Source organism: Heterocephalus glaber, unplaced genomic scaffold (assembly GCF_053883595.1).
Source record: "Heterocephalus glaber isolate CG9 unplaced genomic scaffold, H.glaber_assembly_v1.0 deba00001428, whole genome shotgun sequence".
Lineage (NCBI taxonomy): Eukaryota > Metazoa > Chordata > Mammalia > Rodentia > Bathyergidae > Heterocephalus > Heterocephalus glaber.
The window spans coordinates 11,914,868-11,928,174 of NW_028258293.1; the positions used below are offsets into that span (position 1 = coordinate 11,914,868).

Consider the following 13,307-nt stretch of genomic DNA (forward strand, 5'->3'; position numbering starts at 1 on the left):
CAAATCATCCCTCAAAGCCATCTGCAGAACAATTAAGCATTGTCAATAGCACGACTAGTCTCTGAAGCACAGACTTGGAGACTGTGGAGCCAGAATAGGAAAGGGCCTTGGAATCATCTTATTCACATTCTTCACTTTGCAAATGTGGTAAGTATAGGTTAGAGGTGCAAAGATAGAATCATAACATAAATGCTTACAGAGGCCAAGGAAATGAAGCAAGCTGAATTAGGTAAGAGATATTCTTGATATGTTACAGGAAATAGTGACTTGCCCCTCTAAGAAAAACAAACAAGCAAATGAGTTGATAAATGCCAGGTAACACACGCCCTTGGTAACGAAGATAATAGTGAGGGCTGTGACCTGCTGGACATACCCCGTCTCAAGTAGCCAACTGCTATTCGGCTCCATTTGGTTACTGTGAGCTTGAAGTTGCCAGATTTTTCTTAATAATATGGATTTGTAGTTGATATGCCCCAGTTTTTGTAAGGATGACAACTAGTTCAAATTAGATGAAGTACAAAGAGAAACATTCTAGTTTGAGCTTCAGAATATTTTTTTGTGCCCTCTGACTTAAGGGACAGTAGATGGGAAGAAAGGGCTCTGCTGAGAAGCCCTGGGCTCCAGTTTCACTTCAGCCATCCACTTGCTCTCTGACTTCCCCAAAATTGCATCTAATACACTTAAAAGGTAGAGCAGCAAACTGATCGGTGACATGAATAAAAAGGCCAAGGAGCCTAAGAGAACAACCCCAGAATTTGGGGTTTCTTCCATAGCCTCCTCAGGCTAGCATGAGCTGCAGGAACTAAGAGAGCAGGTGATAGGTGCATTCACTCCTTCATGCCTAGAGGTTCCTGCCTTCTCCCACAAGGCCCCTCCTGCCTGTGTGAGTCCTGGGCAGTTTGGACCAACAAGTCCTTGTGAGAGACAGGAATAGGCTCCTGCTTTCTATTATTCTCCAGCCAGCTCTTCTGTTTTCCATACTTCCTGGATTGCTATTCCTTGCAGTTTCCAACATTTGCTTGTTCTGTTTTAATAAGATATATATGTGCATTGCTGTTCCTAAATCAGTGAGAGTAGAGGTTGCCTCCTTCATCCCATTTCCACTACCCTGAAAATGGATCTGCAGGGCTGTTGAAGGGTCAGGATTCTAGTGGAGACGTGTGGGTTCAATTCAGGCTCTACTACTTTATGGAGTGAAACCAGGAGCAAGTTCTTCAACCTCTTGGTGTCTCTTTCCTCCTAGGATGAATATAACAGGACTTACTTTGTACGACTAATGAGGATTCAAAGAATACCGGTTACTGACTGGTATTCAGAAGATTCTGATCAACTACTTGTAAGGTAGTCCTCATTCTGCCTGAAATCTGCATAACCATCTCTGCTCATATCCAAAGCCTTTCATAAAGCAGTAAAGAACTTCCCCCAGAGAATTTTCTGTGATCAGGATAGCAATCCTGATCCTGGGCTTACCAACCATCACCATTGCTGTGGTTGGGCTGGCAGGAAAAACTCTTCAACTTATTCCATCCCATCACCTTTTCCACCTCCATTCCCTACTTCTACCTCATTATGATAAGCTCTCCCGACCTCACAAGCCTAAGCATGTCCAGTGCCATTAGAACTGAGTTCTGCCTGTTTGTCATGTGGTCCACCTGGTTCCGCTGCCACCAGCCAAGACACATGTCAACTAATTTGCTCTTCTGTGGGCCTTGTTGCTGAGCATCTTTTAAGGCACTAACTGTGCCTTCTACTTGGGTACTTGGATTTTGTTTGGTGTCAAGCTCTTCATTTTTTCATCAGCACATTCCTGATATTTGAAACTGTGGTTCTTTCTGGATCCTGCTAAGATTCCTGGGTGGCTCTAGGAAATGCGACTGATCAGAATCTATGCGACCATCCTGCCTGCTCCTTGTTTCCCTCCCTAGCAGCCTGCCTGATGTCACCCAGTGGCTCCTTGGGTTGTAGCTTCAGGCTGACTACAATTCATCCTTTCATGACTTCATTGCACTGTGTGTATCCTGCCCTGTTAACAGCTGCACAAACCCATCATTGCCTTCTTCCTTGGCTCCTTTGGGCAGCAGACACTCAGGGTGCTTCTCCAGAGGGCTCCACAGGACACTGCTGAGGAGGATGGACATGGAGGTCATGCACCTCCAGGAGCCCTGGATGTGTGGGGAGCAGAAGGGAGCAGTGAGGAGCTTCCTCCCCATTCATCAGATGTGGCTTTGCAATGAACACTGCCATGCCTCCCTTACAGTCATCTGCTCTTCTCTCTGCCTTGTGCCTTTGAACTATCTCAGTAATTTCTCAGTGTCTTTACATGGGTTTATTTCAACCTAGTTTTCTGGTTTTCTGTGGAAAGGATTCATCTGAAAGTAGAATACTTGTATTCCTCTCTATACAAAAAAAAAATTATCTCCTCTAAATCTTTTCTTATTCAGAACTTTCTACTTTTAGTATCACAGCCATGTAAAGGATTCCTCCCCAAACCACAAACTGTGTTTATAATTTTCCTATACATAATAGGTACATTAAAAAGATGTTCTTTTTCTCTCAGGCTATGTTCCCATGAGAATTATATTCTGTTCTTACTGGAGCCTTAGTGGAGGTAGAATTTGTCTCACTCAATCATTGGGTCTTTTGGAAAATAATGCCCTTAAAGATAATTTATCTGTCTGTATATGAACATGCCAGTGGTATAGAAGATGTCTTCTACAGACATTTGTCCCTGATGTGATATCAAGCTGTTCTTAGACTCTGGAATTCAAAAGCATGGCCTTTACTCTTGAAAATTAGTGTTTATTGAGTCTTAGACCAACATAAAGTCTAGAAAGACATGGGACCAATCTCTGTTTGACATTGTAATTTCAGCATTGATTTCAAAGTGGAAAGTATATTTGGAAATCCATTCACTAATATTTCATAGATTTATTACATTTGGGGGTACAATGTGAGCCTCAAAATTTTACATTAATTGTTATGGCTCTGACTTTCCCTCAATCAGTCCTCACCAGAAATGAGGATTTCTGTTTTTACCCTCCACTTACCTCCTGCTCCCTATGAGGACTGATTAGGTCATCAGGTCCTTTACAAAATAATGTCCTTAAAAACAACATTTTTGCCTGCATATCAATCCTCATGGGGAGCAAAATTAAAAACAATTCATACTCCTATAATCATATCAATTATATTGATAAAACCTTGGGCCAGGACAGAGTTTGAGTCTCTTTGGTACCAGGAGTTATTCATTCCACCAAAAATTCAAGCACACCAAAGGGGCCACTATGAGATGCTGTAACAACACAGCAGTTCTCTGCAGATCAGGGGCTACCTATCAGCTTTTCCTTAGAAGAAAGATCAAATGAAGACAAATGAAATCTGAGTATTCAGAACACAGTAAAAAATAGCTATGCAAATGTCACCATCCATAGTTTGCAATTTTATCATCCAGATCTATTGATTGCTTTTATAACATGACTCAGTACATAGAACTTAAGTTCCATGACTCCAGATCCAGTGGTATCCCCAATCAATCACTCGACTGATTCTATATCATACATGCATCCCATGATTGCCATGTGCTACAGTAGAGTTTGGCTATAGGTGAGGGTTTCCTGCAGCCAGGAGGACACAGACTGAGAGCATTTGCCACACATGGGCAAGCAGAGTGCTTTGTTGTGATGTCATCACCTCACCCTAAGATTATAATGAAAGTCAGGACTTATAATTTCATGTTACACAGCTTCAACTAAAGATATTTTTCATCGGGCTGGGGATTTAGCTCAGTGGTTTCACTGCCTGCTGCGCAAGCGCAAGGACCCAAGTTCGATCCCCGGTACCAAAAAAAAAAAGATATTTTTCATCGTGAGAAGACCTATAGAGAAACCCCAAGAGGGAAAGAGGGGGATGACTCATCTTTATAGTAAATCAACATTTTAATCCTTACACAAAAATTACACTCAAAACCTTTCAGTATTTTTACACGAAAGATGAATTAACAGTTGTGCAATCAGTTATTAGAAACATTGTTATTAAATTAAATTTAAAGAAAAAATGTGATATACACTAACATCACTGGAAGTGATGTAAACATTTACTATATTATTTTGTGGCCTAACTATCTAGTTTACAAGTTTCACCACCAAGAACTCTGTCCTCAATTATGGTAAATCCAATATCCACACTCTAACTTCTCCAATTCTACACCAGAGGCCCCAAGGTTGAGAACTGAGCCACACAACAGGAGATGAGTGGGGAATGAGCACAGAAACCTCCATCTGTATTTACAGCCCCTCCCCATCACTTGTATTACTTATAAGCAGTGCCATTAAATTCTCATAGGAGTACAAACCCTACTGTGAACTGTGCATGCCAGGGATCTAGGCTGCATGCTCCTTCTGAGAATCTGATGCCTGATGAACTCAGGTAGAGCTGAGGTGGTGATGCTAGCACTGGGGGATGTAATTATTATGTATCACAAACATATGAAAATAAAACAAAAAGAAACTGAAAATATTTCTTAAAGTAACCCCCCACAAGTCCATAGAAAAATTGTCTCCCATGAAACTAGTCCCTGATCCCAAAAGATTGGGGGCTGCCAATATACAACTTCTTCCTTTAACATTATCATCCACTCCATTCTAATCATCCAGTCCTGCATTTTGTTATCAACACATTGGTATGACCACCAAAGTCACAGATTCAAGGTTACCTTGACTGAACTTTTATTTGTACAACTGCTCTTCCTGCAGCTTTGGCTCAAGTGATTTTTCCCACTCCAACCACAGTGGGTCCAGTCTACTGACCCAACAAGTCTCACTGACCTTCAATTCCATCCTTGCCACATTTAGATTCCACAAACTCTTGTTATAATCACTACTTTGCACTTATTTTACACTCCCATGCCACACTTACACTGCCAGTTCACCAGGCAATCCTTACCTGGATAAATCCAACTCTGACTTGTCCCATGCCTGTTCTTATGACCCAGTGTGCCTAGAGTGTTTGCCAGTTTCTTTGCATCTTTTTTTTTTTTTTTGGTACCAAGGATCGAACTCAGGACCTTGCATGTGCAAGGCAGGCACGGTGCCTCTGGGCTAAATCCTCAGCCCTCTTTGCATCTTATGGGAGTTGTAGACTTATGTATTTGTTAACACAGACTAATTAAACATAGAAATAAAAATTCACTGTTCAAAACTAAAATCTTAACTAATAAAAGATTTAAGAACAAATACTCAAACAAGTTATTGCTTCTAGAAAATAGGGTTTTAAAAGACATTTGCCTTTTATTTCATGTGTTTCTGTGCCATTTTAGAAAAATTATAAAGGAGCACGCATACTGCTTTGACAAAAAAGAGGGGCCAGGTGGGAGAGGGCCTTGTATGATAACTAAGGAGTATGTGCTCTGTTCTTAGTCAGAAGATTTCCCCCACAAACCTCATATTTCTTGGCACTAAAGGGCAGAAAGAAGTCCCAAACTAGCAATCATCAGAGGAAGAATGACAAGATGGGATGGGAATGGGCATGGGCAGGGGCTGAGAGAGAGGAGTAGTATCAGACCAAATATTGAGAAACATCTCATGAAGAACATGACTTAATGGACTCTATGTGCTCATTTGCTAGCAAGTCTTTGCACAGGAAACCACAAAGCAGTTGAGCATCTTGATAAGTCTCATGCAAGTAGCAAACTTCCTTACAGCTCCTTAAAGCAATTCTCCAGGACAGAGATGTGTCCTTTAGCAACTTTCAATCCCAGGAGTTTCTTATTCAGCAAGAAGAATGGTGGAAAGGTAAGATTTTATCCAAAATTTATCTCCAAAGCTACTGTCATCTTTCTACTGGGTCCGTATACACATAATTCCACACTGGGGTGAAGTACGATTCTCAGAGAGTCATAGGAGATATGAAAGAAAAGAAAAAAAAAGACCTGAAGCTCCTGAAGTAACTTTGGTGCTGGCAAGCTTCACAATGTGGGATTCAAAACTGATAGCCAAGACTGAAAATCCATCCATACTTTTCTAACATGCTTGCATGCAGTACATAAAGATTACATTCATTGTGAGGACTTGGTACATGTACCTAACACATCTTACTTATTTTTTATTCTTTTTCCTTCCTCTCCCTTCTCCCTTGCTCAATCTCTTGATCTTCTTCCCTTTTGCATCTACCTTCCTATTTCCTATTATCTATCTTTTATTTTGCCCTTTATTTATATTTTGTGTTTTCCGTATGAAAGAAACCATACAAAATTTAAGCTTGTGTGCCCGGTTTATTTGGCAACATTATGGTCTCAAGGTAAATCCATTTTCCAACAAATAACTCAAGTTTATCCTTCTTCGTGGCAGAGCAGCACTCCATTGTATTTTTTTTCTTTATACATTCATCTGAATGACAGAAATATAAACTACATCCAAGATTTAGCTACTATGATTTCAGCTTCTATCAATATGTCTATGTATGTATCACTATAATATGATGTCTTTAATTCCTTCAGAAAGATAACTAAAGGGGGAAACTATAAATGGAATTTCTAGTTTTGGTTTTTTGAAGAATCTGTATACTGACTTCAATAGTGCCTGTACAAGTTTACACTCACATCAACAAGGTAAAGAATTCCTTTTTCATTACAGCCTTCCCAGGATTTGTTATTTAATTCCTTGAAGATAGCCATTCTTTCTGACATGAGACAGAATCTCAGTGTTGTTTTCATTTGCGTTTCTCTAATGGCCAGTGATGTTGAACTTTTTTGCATATTAATTGGCCATTTGTACTTCTTCTGAGAAATGTCTATTTATTTCAGTTCCCTATTTTTTATTGGGTCTCTTATTTGGGGCAGTCTTTTTCAAGTTTTTTTATAATCTATATATTAGACCTTTATACTAGGAATAGATGCAAATATTTTCTCATTCTGTATGTAATCTTTTCATTTGGTTGGTTCTTTCCTTTGTTGTGTTGAATCTTTTTAATTTGAGATGATCCCGTTTGTTAATTCTTGGTGCTATTTCTCGTGCAATTGGGGTTCTGTTCAGAAAATTTTTGCTTAATCTCTATGTAAGAGTTTTACCTATTTTATCTTCAGCAGATTAAATGTTACTGTTTTAACATGTAGATTGTTGATCCATTTTTATTTTAATTTAGTACATGGTGAGAGATATGGGCCTAGATTCAATCTTCTGCATATTGACAGCCAGATTTCTTGGCACCATTTGTTAAAGAGGCCGTCTTTCCTGTCATGCATGTTCTTGTCAAAGATCAAGTAGTTGAATGTGCCTGCAGTTTTTTGCTACACCCACTATTCTGTTCCATTGATCCACAGGTGTTTCTTTGTGCCAGTATAATGCTGTTTTTATCACTGTAGTTTTGTAATATAGCTTGAAATCTGGGATTGTGATGCCTCCTGCTTTGCTTTTGTTGCCCAGAATTTCTTTGCCATTCTGGGTCTCTTCAGAAAATATGAACATTAGGAATGTTTTCTCTAGTTCTCAGAGAAATGCAGTTGGTATTTTGATTGGCATTGTATTAACTCTGTATATCAATTTCAAAAGTATGGCCACATTGACAATAGTAGTTCTGAGTATTCAGAAACAGAGGATCTCATTTCATTTTCTGATGTCCTCTTAAATCTCCTTTTTCAGAGAACTGTAGTTTTCATTGTAGAAGCTTTTCTTTTCCTTGTTTAGGTTAATTCCTAAGTATCCAACTTTTTTTTGTACCAGGAATCGAACTCAGGTCCTTGTGCTTGGGAGGCAGGCGGTGGAACCACTGAGTTAAATCCCCGGCCCCTATCCAACTTTTTTTTTGGCACCAGGGATCAAACTCAGATCCTTGTGGTTGCAAGGCAGGTGGCAGAACCACTGAGCTAAATCCCTGGCCATATCCAACTTTTTTTAATGCTACTGTGAATGATATTGTTTTCCTAATTTCTTCCTCCATGGATCTGTTATTGGTGCCCAGGAACACTATTGATTTGTGTGTGTTGATTTGGTGTCCTGCTACATTGCTGAATTTGATTATGAATTCTATGAGTCTTTTGATGGAATTTTTTGGGTTTTCTATGTAATGAATTATGTCATTTGTAAATAAAGATTGTTTAGCTTCTTGTTTTCCTTTTATTGTATCCCTTTTATTTCATTTTTTGTTTGTTTGTTTTGGTACCAGGGATAGAACTCGGGTCCTTGCGCTTGCACAGCAGGCGGTGAAACCACTGAGCTAAATCTCCAGCCCTCCCTTTTATTTCTTTCTCTTGCCTAGTAACTCTGGCTAATGTTTTGAGTGCTATATTGAACAGCAGTGCTGATAATGGACATCCTTGTCTTATTTCTGACTATAGAGAGAAAGCTTTCAACTTTTTCCCCTTTAATATGACATTGGCATATTTGTCATAAGTGGCTTTTATCAGATTGAGATAAGTTCCTTCTATACTATTTTCTTCAGAATTTTCTCATTAATGGATGTTAGATTTTGTCAAAGGCTTTTTTGCATCTGTTGAGAAGATAATGTAATTTTTGTCCTTGATTCTGCTTATGTGATGTATTACATCAACTTGAATATTTTGAACCAAACTTGTATTCCTGAGATGAAGCCTACTTGTTCATGACATATGATCTTTTTGATGATTTGCTGCATTCTGTTTTCTAGTATCTTGTTGAGGGGTTTTGCATCTATGTTCATTAAAGTGATTGGTCTATGGTTCTCTTTTTTTGATGTGTCCTTGTCTCATTTCTGAATCAAGGTAAGGCTAGCTTCCAGGAATGACTTTGGGAGTAGTCCTTGCCTTTCATTTTCATTTAAGAGTCTGAGAAGTATTGGCATTAGATCTTCCCTGAAGTTCTTGTAAATTCAGTGGTGAATCCATCTAGTCCCAGGCTTTTCATAATTGGTAGTTTTTTATTGCTACTTCAATTTCATTACCTGATATTGGACTATTCAGGGATTTTATATCGTCTTGGTTCCATTTTCATAATTCATATTTATCTAGGAATCTATCCATTTCTTCTCAATTCTCTAATTTATTGGAATATAGGTTTTCAAAGTAGTTACTAAAAATCCTCTGGATTTCAGCAATGTCTGTTGTGACTTCACCTTTTTCATTTCTTATTGTACTGATGTGGATCTTTTCTTTCCCTTTTTTAAGATTGGCTAAGGATTTGTCTATTTTGTTTATCCTTTCAAACAAATAGTTCTTTGATTTATTGATTCATTCATTGTAATGGGGTTTTTTTCTCAATTTCATTAATTTCTGCCCTGATTTTTATAATTTCCTTCTTTGAACTAGCTTTGGATTTGGATTGCTCTTGTTTTTCTAGGACCTTGAGCTGCACCATTAGGTTATTTTGTGGGCTTGCTATTTTTCCAATGTGGGTATTCACAGCTATAAATTCCCTCTTAGGACTCTTTTCTTATGTCTCATACATTCTGGTATATTGTACTGGCATTATCCTTTGAGTCTAGTAACTGTCTCATTTTTTCCTTGATTTCTTCTGTGTCTCATTGATTATTCAAGAGTGCATGGTTTAATTTCCATGTATTTCCATAATTTCTACGATTTCTTTTGCCATTGATTTTTCTTCTGGTACCAGAGATTGAACACAGGACCTTGCACTTGTGAGTCAGGCACGGTGCCACTGAGCTAAATCCGCAGCCCTTTGCCATTGATTTCTGGTTTTATTGCCCTATAACCTGATCATATTGATGGTATAATATTATTTCTTTCGTATTTACTTAAGCATGCTTTATGGGATAGTATGTGGTATATTTTGGAGAAAGTTCAATGTACTCCAAGAATGTGCATTCTGTTGTTGTTGTTGTTGTTGTTGTTGTTGTTGTGTAGAACACTCTGTAATATATATTAAATCCTTTTGTTTGAAGGTTTGGTTCAACTCTGGTATTTCTTTGTTGATATTTTCTCTAGTTGATCTGTCTATTTTTGGCAGTGTGGTATTGATGTTCCCCAATATAATTGTGTAGATTTTTATCCAGTCTTTTATGTCCAGTAGTGTTTGGTTTAAGAAGTTGGGTGTGCCAATTTTCAGAGTATACAGGTTTATGTATGCTCATCCCGTTTATGTTGTCTCTTCCTGTAGTTGTTCCTTTAACCAATATGTAGTGATCTTTTTTGCCTCTTTTGATCAGTTTTTGCTTTAAGTACACTTTGAAAACAGGAGAGCCACTCCAGCTTGTTTTCAGATTCCTGTTTCAGGGAATATTGTTGTCCATAATTTCATTTTTAGTATGAGTTTCTTTTTCAATTAAATGTTTCTTGTATACAGTATATTGTTGGATTTTGTCTCTTGATTTATTCTGCCAATCTGTATCTTCTGATTGGGGAATTGAGACCATTCACATTGAGAGTTATAACTAAAAGGTATTAATTTATTCCTATCATTGCATTATTTTCCTGTTGCTGATCCCTTTTTCCCCCTTCTGTTTAACTGTACATCCTGCCTAATGTATTTATTCCATTAGGCTTTTTGGCGTTGTTAGCTTCATTTTTTCTTTCTGTGATATATCCTTGAGAATTTTTGAGTGATGGCTTCATGATCATGAATTTCTTAAAGTACTCTTTGACTTGGAAAGATGATTTTTCTTCATCAATTTTGAAAGAAAGTTTTGTACAATATATCAATATCAGTTGAAATTTGTTTTCTTTTATGGCTTGAAACACTTTACTCCAAGCATTCCTGGTCTTTAAGGTTTGTGCTGAAAAGCCTGCTGGGTTTTCCTTTATAAGTGACTCATTGTGTTTCTCTAACAGCTATTAAGATTCAGTCCTTTTGTTGGACATCTGTGATTTTGCCCATGATATCTCTTGTGGAGAAGTTCTTTTTCTGATTGTGGCTATTTGGGGTTCTATATGCTTCATTTAGCTGTATATTAAATTATTTCCTCATATTTGGAAAGTTTTCTGCCATTATTTCTGCAAATAGGTTCCTTATGCCATTTGTGTTGTCTTCTGATTTTTTACTAATCCTTATTAATCATAGATTAGTCTCTTTTTTTTTTGCTTTTTTTTCCCCATTAAGTTTATTGGTACATTTTAGGTATACAATACAGTTACATTCATCATTGGGATCTTGTACCACTACATGAGTATCTTGGTTATTATTTTTTTCCCCTTCCCCTGCCCTCCCTTCACCCCCTCCACCCCTCCCTATTTGCAAAGACTTTGTTTCCATTTTGTTCCTCTTCTCATATTTTTTCTTTTCCCTTTTTTCCTTTCCCCTACCCCTCCCACTTCCCCTGCTCCTTTAGACCTTTTCTTCCTGTTACACAATATCAATTACACATTTTTTAAATTACAATAGCAAGATCTAGGAGACATTACCACAGATTTTACAGAATTTAAAAGGATATAGAAAGCATATTTCAAAACTCTGTTTTGAAATAAATTTGACAACTTCTAAGAAGCACCTTGGAAGACAAATTAATGAAACTAACTCTGGAGGAAATATAAAATTTGAATAGCACCTATTAAAGAAAGTATATTCCCAGCTTGAAAACCTACCTATATGACAACAGCAGGCTCATAAACATTTTAAATGATAAATTATATCAAACAATTAAAGCAGAAAAAAGAAGGAACACTTCTCCCCTCATTTTAGGAACTCAACATTGTGCTAATCCTAAAACTGGATAAAGATAATACAAGAAAAAAGTATGAACATACATAGAAATTTGTTTAACATAACAAACTATTAGAAGTCAGATATGGCAGGATGTAGAAAGTGGTTTTGTTATAGGGATGGCAGTGTTGGTTCACCATTGGAAGATCTACCCCCAAAAGTCATCATTTTAATAGAGGAAAGGAAAAAGCCATATGATCCTGTAACTAGTTGGAGAAAAAGTATTGGACTAAATTCTACAGCTGTTCATGGTAAAAGCTATCAGGAAACTAGAAATAGAACAGAACCTTCTCAACAGATGAAAGACATGTACTCCATACTTCCAGTGAGAATGCCTTATATGAATGAAGAAGATGCAATGCTTTCTCCTTAAGGTGGGGAACAAGGGCAGATATGCTTACTCTTTATCTGTCCATTAAACTTTGAAACCTAGGCCCCACCAAAATAGTCTGGCAATAAAATGACACAATTAGGATAGGATTGGCAAGGTAGAAGCAAAATCTTTATATGTAGATGAAATGATCATCTACAAAGAAAATACTAAGAAATCTTTAGGAGCCCCTAGAACTTGTATTTGAATTTAGCAGGATTAGAAAACACAAGGTATATATAAAAATTCAGGTCTGTGTATACTTGCTATAAATGAAGAATTGGATATTGAAATTTTAAAATTATGTAAGAGTACAAAGGACCTAGAAAAGTTAAAAAAACAAAAACAAAAACAGTGTTGGAAGATGTTTAGTACCTAATTTTAAGACTTCTTCTAAAGCTACAGTAATCAAGGCAGTGTTGGTGTAAGGAAAGACATATAGATCATTTGACTAAAACAGAGAATCTAGAAATAGAACCACACATATATGGTCCACTGAGTTTTGAAAGATTATTTAACATTAGCATTTTATAGAATGCTATTCAATTCAAGAGCCAAGGAAGAGATAGTGTTTTCAGCAAACGGCACTAGAACATCTGGTATCTGTATATAAAAAATTAACCTCAACCCTTTATTCCCATACATGAAAATAACTTGAAGGGATATATGAACCTAAATATGAAAGCCTAAAAGTATAAAACTTTAAGAAGAAATTATAAGGGAAAATGTATATGAATTCAGGGTAGGCAAGGACTACCTAGGATACAAAAGACGTGATGTATAAAAGAAAAAAATTGATAAATGAGATTCCATCATGGGCCGGGGCCTTAGCTCAGTGGTTCTGCTACCTGCCTCAAAAGCGCAAGGACCCAAGTTCAATCCCCAGTACCAAAAAAAGAAAGAGAGATTCCATCAAAATTTAGAAATTTAAATGACATCATTAAAATGAAAAGTAGTCCTTAAACAGACCATATTTACAATACATATAACCTATGAGCAGAATATATAAAGAACTCTTAGAGCTCATTAATAGACAACCCAATTAAAAAATAGACATAAGAAGATGATAAATAGCCAGTATAGCACAAGGAAAGGTGTGCAACTCTAGAATCAGAAAAATACTGATCAGTACAATAACAAGATTGAATTACACACTCATTAGGGAGATGAAGTTAAAAGTTTTAAAAGCCTTGTCTTGACTTTTTCTTTTGGATTCTCCCCCTTTGCATTTAATTTGTCAAGCCCAGTGGATTCATTCTGCTGGGTTTCCTGGGGTTGTGATCCTCATTGTCTTTTCCTAGGGTATTGTCTAAAAT

The 13,307-nt window shown here is 37.3% G+C and overlaps 1 protein-coding gene across 1 annotated transcript in view; it reads left to right on the forward strand.

Moving 5' to 3' along the window:
- The first annotated feature begins 5,683 nt into the window (after nt 1-5,683).
- LOC101711316 (mas-related G protein-coupled receptor member A-like) overlaps nt 5,684-13,307 on the forward strand; it is a 37,678-nt gene continuing 30,054 nt past the window's right edge. Inside the window, exon 1 of the mRNA XM_004851784.2 lies at nt 5,684-5,789. The gene's annotated coding sequence lies outside the window, so the exon portion shown is untranslated. The remainder of the gene's footprint in view (nt 5,790-13,307) is intronic.